Raw genomic sequence first — 8,752 nt, 5'->3', positions numbered from 1 at the left:
TTCCAGGACAGTCAGAGATGTAGAGAGACCTTGTCTCAAAAATCAAGATGGACTGCCACCGAGGAACAACACCAAAAATTTGTCTTCTGGTTTTCACACACATGTACACACAGACACACACCCTTGTGCACCACACATACTCCACCACATACAAATATATACCCATGCTTGTGTAAACTCCACCCCCCAAACACACACACTTGGAAAAGTCTGAGCAAGAGCAGAATTCAAGCAGCACAGCTGCACAGAGAGACTCGAATCTGTAATCCCTGAATCCAAGACGCTGAGGCAGGAGGATTGCCATGAGTTCAAGGTTTACAGAGTGAGCTCCTATCTCCAAAAACAAACAAATATATCAATTGAAGCATGCCTAATATCCTAAAACCCAGTTTGTTCATAATAAGACTTGCAAAGTCCTCGTTGCCCTTGGACTGTTGCTTGGCTCTTTGTTCTGAAAATGAGAGGGGGTAGGGTAAGATGTGGCCTGCCTTGCCTTCTCTGCACCAGCTTCAGGGTGTGAGGAGGCCATGCCTGCCAAAGGTTACACACAGAAGAACGTGTGGATAGAAGTCTGATGTTTTGAAACCATCAACAGGAAGAGGATGGGAGTCAGGTGCAGATTAAACCATACTGCCTCTGAATTAGGAATTGTTGGAACTATAGTGAATGCACGAATTATACTGAGCTATTTACTTTCATGTGTGTTTCCATTTTTTTTAAATATACTCATAACTGTCCAGGTCTGTCCTGGGGGAAGATAAGAAGAAGAATGCTCTCCTAGGACCTTTGAGATGTGGCTCAATGGGTGAAGTTGCTTGCCACCAAGTCTGACAGTCCAGGTTGTATTCCCTGGGATTCGTATGGAAGGAGAGAACAGACAACCCTAACTTGTCCTCTGACCTCCACACACATGCCATGGTACAAGCATTTACATACAACAAATAAAGGGGTTTTTGTTGTTGTGTGGTTTGGTTTGGTTTGGTTTGGTTGGTTTAGGGCTCTTGGGGATGCCTGCCCTACCCTGGACAAGGAATCTGTTCTGAAGGACACTGAGGCAGAGAGGAGGCTGGGCAAGGGGCTGCTATGAGGTCCTTGCCCTCTCCAAAAAGCTGGACAGAGAATGTCTCTGTGTGTGTGTGTGTGTGTGTGTGTGTGTGTGTGTGTGTGTGTGTGTGTGTGTTGGGGGGAACAGAACAGGGTGGGAACCAAAGAGAGGGACTCTAGGTATTCTAGGTATACTGTTGAGCACGGAACTAAGAGGGGCTGGGCTCAGGGTGGGACTGAAGTTGAAGCTGAGGAAATAAAATCTAGTGGCTCCGAAGCAGGAAACACAAAAAGTCCTGCATATGGGTGGGTATCATGAAGAGACCAAACCCATGACGACTGTGGAAGTGGGTAAGGATCCTTGAGGGGCACATCAGCCAAGAAGAGAAAACTCTCTTGTGGTAGAGTCTGAGTAGATTGCTTAGGCCATGGAGGTCTGTTACTCTGGGTATGGGACTCTGGGGTGCCACCTGCTCTCTGCCGGACTCCTGCTTTATCAAGGAAGCACCTCCCACTTCCACAGTCATTGAGTGGGTGCACACATCCCATCAGGCTGCCTCCTGGAAGATCACCCTCTCACTACCTGTCTCCAAGCCTTGGAATGTTCTAGAAATCTGGTGCCTGCCCTTTTACATGCTGACTCTCTAAGGACTCTTTGCCAATTCATCTGCACCCCCTTGCCCACTTACTCCTCGTTCATCTGGTGAAGTCAGAGGGTAACAATGGGGGGGGTGCGTTTGAGACTATCATGACGGTAAAACTAGGGCTGATGTCTTCTATAAGGACCAGAGTCTACCAGCCAAGAGGCCTGTTGGAGCAGTCTGACTCCCAAAGGTTTCCCAGATGTCATCTTTTTTTCTGATTAATTTCCCATAATTAATTAGTTCATTCAATCCTAAAATCTTGTATGCACTGCCATGGAGCCATTAGGTAGAGTTGAGCAAAAATAGTGAGCAGACTGGAGGTGCCCACTATCCTAGACAATGTTAACCATCAACATGGCACAACCTAGAATTACCTGAGATACAAAACACCAATTGATGAATTGCCTAGACCAGACTGGCCTTTTAGCATGTCTATTAGGGATTGTCTTGATTGTTAATAGATTTGGAAAGAACTAGCTCAGGGTAGTGGCACCATCCCCTGGGCAGATGGTCCTGGACTGTGTAAGAAAGCCTGTTAATCATGAGTCTGAGTGAACCAGCAAGCTCTGTTCCTCTGTGATTTCTGCTTCAAATGCCCTGAGTTACCTCAATGATGGACCTGGAAGGTGAAATAAACCTTTTTCCTCCCTTAAGTTGCTTCTGGTCAGTGTTAAATCACAGAAACATAAATCAAACTAGAACACTCAATTAAGGGCTCAAAGTGTCTCCACAGAGTCGCTTCAGTTAGCCCTGATGTGGAAACTTCTAGTCTTTGGAAAGTTAGTTATGTCAAATGATGTTTTGCTGGGGCACACAGGTGAAAGGATGTTTTTGATATAGCAAACACATGAAAGGACCTTTGGTGAAGGAGTATGTATTTGGCCCCACAGACAGTGGAGGAGAAGCTCTGCATCACTCTTCTTCTCTAATGACACACATGCATTGGTTTGCCTTATATAGCATTATTGAACTCAACTTGTGATAACGCTGCCATTGAGAGAAACTCGCCCAAGAGCTGCTCATGGGGTTCTTGCCACAGCTTGCTGCCTTCATGGCCTCTCCTTGGGCTGGTTGGTGAGCCTTGCAGTTCCTTCAGGATTGCACTATAGCTGCTAGTTCGTGCCTGATGTCTGCCTGCCGAAAGGACTGGACTGAAGCTAATGGGTTTGTGTGTGGTATCTTCCTGCCTAGAGGACTTGTCTGCAGCTGCTGAGTCATATTTGGTGTTGGCTACAGGACAGAACGGCTGCCAAAGAAGATCAGGCTCACCCCCAGAGAACTGTTGCTGAGCAGCTCCACTTCCCCCACATCCTAATAACTTTTCTCTTCCACTACCTCTTCTGGGTGGTAGACTAGAGGAGACGTTGAACTCTTATTAAAAGTAGGTTGCAAAGAATCTATGCCTACATAGCCTGGGGGAGAATTTGCTGGCAAAGCTCTCTTCATGCAGTAGTCACTCAATCTTAAACAGCTGGGTGGTGGAGGAGGCAGGAGGGAGGGGGTATGAGGAATGGAGCTTCCCACTGTGAACCACTGATATCTCTCTGTAGCCCCTCCCCCCCACTGGTGACTATTGTCTATCCTTGTGGATGGAACAGGCAGCAGTAAGGCTGTACTTCCATCTCTCCTGCATCTTACAGGCAGATGCTGGGGTGTCCTCTCCTCATCTGGGCACATAAAGATCTGTCCTCTCAATCAGCTTGCTCTCCAGCCTGGGAAGGGGCATCTAGTGCCTTCTCTATGCAAACACTGGGGTGGTGTTGCTATTCCCTCCCATGAAGGGACCCCAGAGTCGGTAGGACAAAAACAATTGGGCTTGTCCAGCATCCTTTGGCCCTGATATCTTATCCTCCCTCCCACGCACACTGTATCTGAAGTCATCTCACTAGGTGCACCAAGAACCCACTGTGCTCTGCTCTGTGGGAGAAGGCTGGACAGTCATTTGTGAAGAAAGTTTCCTTCTGAGCCAGTCCATATGCAGAATAGAAGGAGCTAGGCATGCTGTCATTCCGCCACTCCTTACCCATAGGCCACACCCACCCACACTCTCCTCTTCCAAGATGCCAAGCTGGTAACCGGCTGAGAATACTGAGGGTTGTGTGCAAGTGTGTGCAGTGTGCATGTATGTCAGACACATTCAAACAGCCTTTTGTGAGCTCCCTTTTGTGACTGCTCCAAGGACAGTCTCTTAAGAACACAGTGGGAAGGATGTGTTCAGAGGGGAGACCAGCAGCCCAATAAGGCACCAGGAACCACCCCATGGGGCCACAGTTATACACAATTTAACAAAGTTGTGTGAGGGTTAACTGGTGACCAGGCTGTCTCTGCAAATGATACCCTGTCATTCCCTCACCAGCACCAAGCCAGTGCTAGTGAGGTATCAGAACTTACTTTAGTCTTACATAGTGCTTACTTTAGTCTGAAGTTGAGACCTGTGGTAAAGCTGCCTAAGATCTTGCTCAGGTCTCTAGAAAGCCACACATACCCCTGAGGCCCCATCTAAGCATGAAAAGCACTTCTAGGCAGGAGGGCTGTTGGCACTTGGCTTATGCTGATAGATTCAGTTCTAGCAAATACTGAAGGGCCCCCTTCCAGGGAGCTACCACCATCTGCCACAGAATTCACTCCTCTCCTACCAAGTGGTATCCTAGGAGCAGCCCCGGGACCTCAAAGGTCTCAGACCTCCACCAGAGCATGAGGTAATAGCCTGCTCAAAAGCACAGCCCACTACACTCAGGATCCCTTAGCTGGTAGCATCCCTGACACCTCTAGCCCAACAGTACTCCATCTTAGACATTTGCTAAGCCACGAAGCCTCCACTTGGTGGATAGAAATGTATTGGGTATTTCTAGCCAAATCCAATGCCATGGTGAGCAGTCCCAGTCAGAATTTTTGTCCGTATCCATGATATCAAATGGGCAACACAGCTGGAGGGCTCACCATGCCAAACCACCATGACCCCACACAAGGCTGAAGCCCAGAACAGGGGCAGGGCAACTGAGGAACAGAAGAGAAGGCAGGAACGACTCAGTTGCTGGCAGAATTTTCTAGGCACCCACTGCTTCTAGTTACACTGTGGGGAAGGCTGGAACAATAGACAGAAAGGCCCCAATTCAGGAGATACAGATCACATCTGTGAGATGTACAGATGGAGGGAGGAAGCACATGAAAACCTCACATGCCACTCATGTGCTCTGACCAGCCCCAGCCCTTATGTGACCCAGAGCCTGAGAAGCAGCTGCCGACATTCCCATGTGTGGGCATCGTGTAACAGGGAGTTGATTCACCTCTATGAGTCTAGGCACAGAGGCTCCTGACTATGAGTGAATAACTGGAGAGAAATGAGTGGGTGGCTTTATAGGTGGGTGGGTTGCTTGGATGGTGATGGGAAGTGGGTAGTAGGTGGGAACTTGTATAGATGAATGAGTGGATGAATGGATGGGTAGTCAGCTGATTGGATGGATGGAGGGATGGATGAATGGATGGTGTTATCTGGGTAGATAGATGTATAAATGGGTAAATGGATGAATAGCTAGTGGACAGGAGGATGAATGGATAGATGGATGGTAATAATGAGATAGAGGCATGAGTTGGTAGACATAAGGATAGATGGATAATTAGATGGATGATGGATGGTGACAAGTAGTAGAGTTGATACGTAGATAGAATGAAAATAGCCCCTATAGGCTCATAGAAATTAGCACTATTAGGAGGTATGGTCTTGTTGGAGGAAGTATGTCACTGAGGGTGGGTTTTGATGTTTCAGAAGTTCAAGCCAAGCCCAGTGTCTCTGTCACTTCCTGATGCTGATGCCTGCTGACCCAAATATCCTTCTCCAGCATTATGGCTGCCTGCATGCCACCATGCATTCTATCATGACAATAATGAACTAAACCTTTGAATCTGTAAGGAAGCCCCAATTAAACGTTTTCCTTTATAAGAGTTTCCATGGTCATAGTGTCTCTTCACAGCAATAGAAACCCTAACTAAGTCAGATGTATAGCAAGATAGATGGATGGTAGATGAATGGGTAAATCGGTGGATGGATCAGTAGGTGGACGGACGGATGGATGGATCGATTAATTGATCAGTGAGTGAATGGCCTGATTAGTCTTGATTGTCAACTTGACAAGATTTAGAATCGCTTTAGGAGAACTGTCTCTGGGCATGTCTGAGAGGATTAAGATTGGGGAGGATCCACACCAGAAAGTAATCCTGGTCTAAAGAGGTCCCAAGGAAAGAGCAATGGCCACTTTCCCTTGCTTCTTCCTCCTGAGCAAGTGTGTCCATCACTGCTGTTGCTGTCCTCTGTTGACTTCAGACTCCAGCTACTTTGGTTTTCCAACATGAACTGAACAGCAGTGATTCTCCAGGGATCTTCTAAGACTGATTGGAACCAGACTGGGCTTACTGAGGTGGCTGACTGACTTCCTGGGCTCTGCAGACACTGGGTCTTAGTTCTGCAGCATGTAGATGGTCATTGTTAGACTACTTGGTACCTATCATGTAAGCAACCCTATAAATCTCATTAATATGTATATATTCTATGAGTTCTGCTCCTCTGGAGAAGGCTGCTGAACTCTTAGATGGATGGATGATGATACACAGATTAATGTGTCTGGAGGCTTGGCTGGGTAGGGACATAGGCAGAAAGAAGGTGGTGGGTGTCAGTTAGATGCCTTCATAGGAACAGGGACAGTGGCTCAGTGATAAAACATTTGCTACACAAGCATACAGACAAGTTCAGAGTCCTGGAACCCAGATAAAACTATACATAGTGTGTATCTGTGATCTTAATACTCCTACAATAAGTTGGGAGGTGAAGGCAAGAGAATCCCAGGAAGCACAAGTTCCAGAAAGTCTAGTGTATGTGATGGCAAAGAAGAGACCCTGTCTCAAACAGGGCAAGGCAAGGGATGACATATGGCATGCATGCATCTGCACGCATACACACACACACACACACACACTATAAAACAAGATGCCTGGGTGGATGGGTCATTGATGAATGGGTGGATGTGGTCAGTTTTCAAGATATCCTGGGTGCTAACCTAAGCATACTCACCTTGGTATGTCCTCATTGAATCCTAGGAAATGCTCATCATGATCACTGTCCTCATTGCCTGACAGGACCTGGAACAGGTTCAGGGCTGGTAGTTGATGCCACACTGAGGCTGGCTACCGGTCCTGTAACGGCTCTGCATAATGTAGAAGCATACACATTCTATAGACAGCATGTACAGGGGGCACAGATGTGTGCATGGAAGACAAGTACAGGCCATGGGTCCAGGAAACCATTAGTTTCCATTAGAGGCCTGGCAGGAACTCTGAGTTGGTCCCTCAGCCCCTCTGGCTTTGGTCTACAACTGTGGGATAGCACCAGGTCCAGTGTCAGACTAATAGACAGAGCTCAGGCGTAAGGCCTGTGATGCTCTTGTCCTTTCTCTTCCCAGACCATTGTCTCCAACTTAGAGACCACAGACACGAGTCCAACACGTTGTAAAAAATCCTGGGCCAAGAGGGTACTAAGGTCATGAGAGCAACATTGGTGGCCTTAGAATTGCTGTGGGAAGGAAAGGCCCTTGATTCCCTGAGTGTCAATGCTGGAGATGCAGACTTTCTGGGCCTGCAGAGTGCATCTCTCCACAGAAGGCAGTCAGAGACAGAATTGAGTCTAAGGGCAGAATGGGACAGGGCCATTGAGCTAGTGTCTGATCCTAGGAGGTAGTTTCTCTCCCAAAAGCATGCTGGAGTGGGGGAGGCTTTGAGTTAAATTCTGCAGGGTGGGGAGACTTGAAGGCCTGCCAGACTTTGGCCTCTTCTGCTCCAGTCCAAACCTAGGTGTCAGCCTCAGAGATCGTTCAGGCTACTTAAGAACACTGGCCCTCAAAGAACACTAGCCCTCATGGATGCTAGACGTGGCTTTTGAGCAGGTGGGCATGGAAGGCAGCTAGTGAGACTGTACAGTAGGTGGTGGGAAGGAAAACTGCTACCCTGGGGACACAAACTGGGGTGGGAGCAGCCCTTGCTGGAGACTTGCTCTCTGGAACACAGCCTTGCCCAAGAGGAAATATCTTCCTGGCACCAGTCAGAGCAACCACAAGAGAGACAGACACAGCTACCAGCCAAGCCATGGTGATCAATGTAGGGAAGCAGCTGTTGAGGGCAATTTAGGTATCCCTCCATGGCACCTTGATTCTCTGTCCCCTCATCACAGTGCTCGTAATGAGAGCATACGGGCAATTGAGCCTTGCCCAATGTCTATCTGCCCAGGGCCTGGAATGGTTTGGAAGCTGCTTCCCACTAAATGGCTATCTCCCCAGACCCCACTTATGCCTTCATATGGCTCATGACTATGCACATGCTCAGGCACACAACTGCCTTTGGGCACATGTTCTGTATACTTTCATATTCTGCACTTGGGGTTGGCTGGGGCTGCCCAGGGTCCAGCAGAACTATGGGGGAAGTGGCTGTTGATGGGCAAATGAGGAAGCAAAGGTCATTTCAGATGACAAAGCAGCACTGAGCAACGCTGCTGGGGTGCCTGGGAAGTGAGCTATAGGGGATGTGCCCTGTGTGGGTGTGGGCCTGGGTGAAGGGGTCCTTGAAAGACATGGGAGCCTGTGGTGACAAGCCTGCAGGAGATGCTCCAAGGAGTGGTGCCCCAAGGGAGCAAAAGAAAAAGTGTCAGGGCCTTTCTGGGTTTGATTATTAGGATCACAGGGGTCCATGAAAGGTTGTGGGTAAGGAGAACCATAATATGGTATTGGCCTAGAACGGTTAGGGAATATTTGGTGCAGTCCTTCGAGTGTCCAAAAGATGGAGGTAAAGGGGCAGCAGCAGATGAAGGAAGGGTTCTGGAAGCACTCCTATTCTCCACCTAGTCCTCAGACATAGGAAGGCTAGGCTTTGGATTGCTTGGTGGACATGAACTTAGGCTAGATTTCTAGAATCCAGTGAACTCTGGCCTTGTTCTATACTGAGATCCGGCCATTCCACCTAGGCCCCCGCTATGTACCCTCCTCCAGAGCTGTACCCCACAGCTCTCAAGCACTCAAGGCTTA

The sequence above is a fragment of the Mus musculus genome, chromosome 7 (genome assembly GCF_000001635.26).
Source record: "Mus musculus strain C57BL/6J chromosome 7, GRCm38.p6 C57BL/6J".
In the NCBI taxonomy this organism is placed as follows: Eukaryota; Metazoa; Chordata; class Mammalia; order Rodentia; family Muridae; genus Mus; species Mus musculus.
This window is presented reverse-complemented; position numbering follows the sequence as displayed.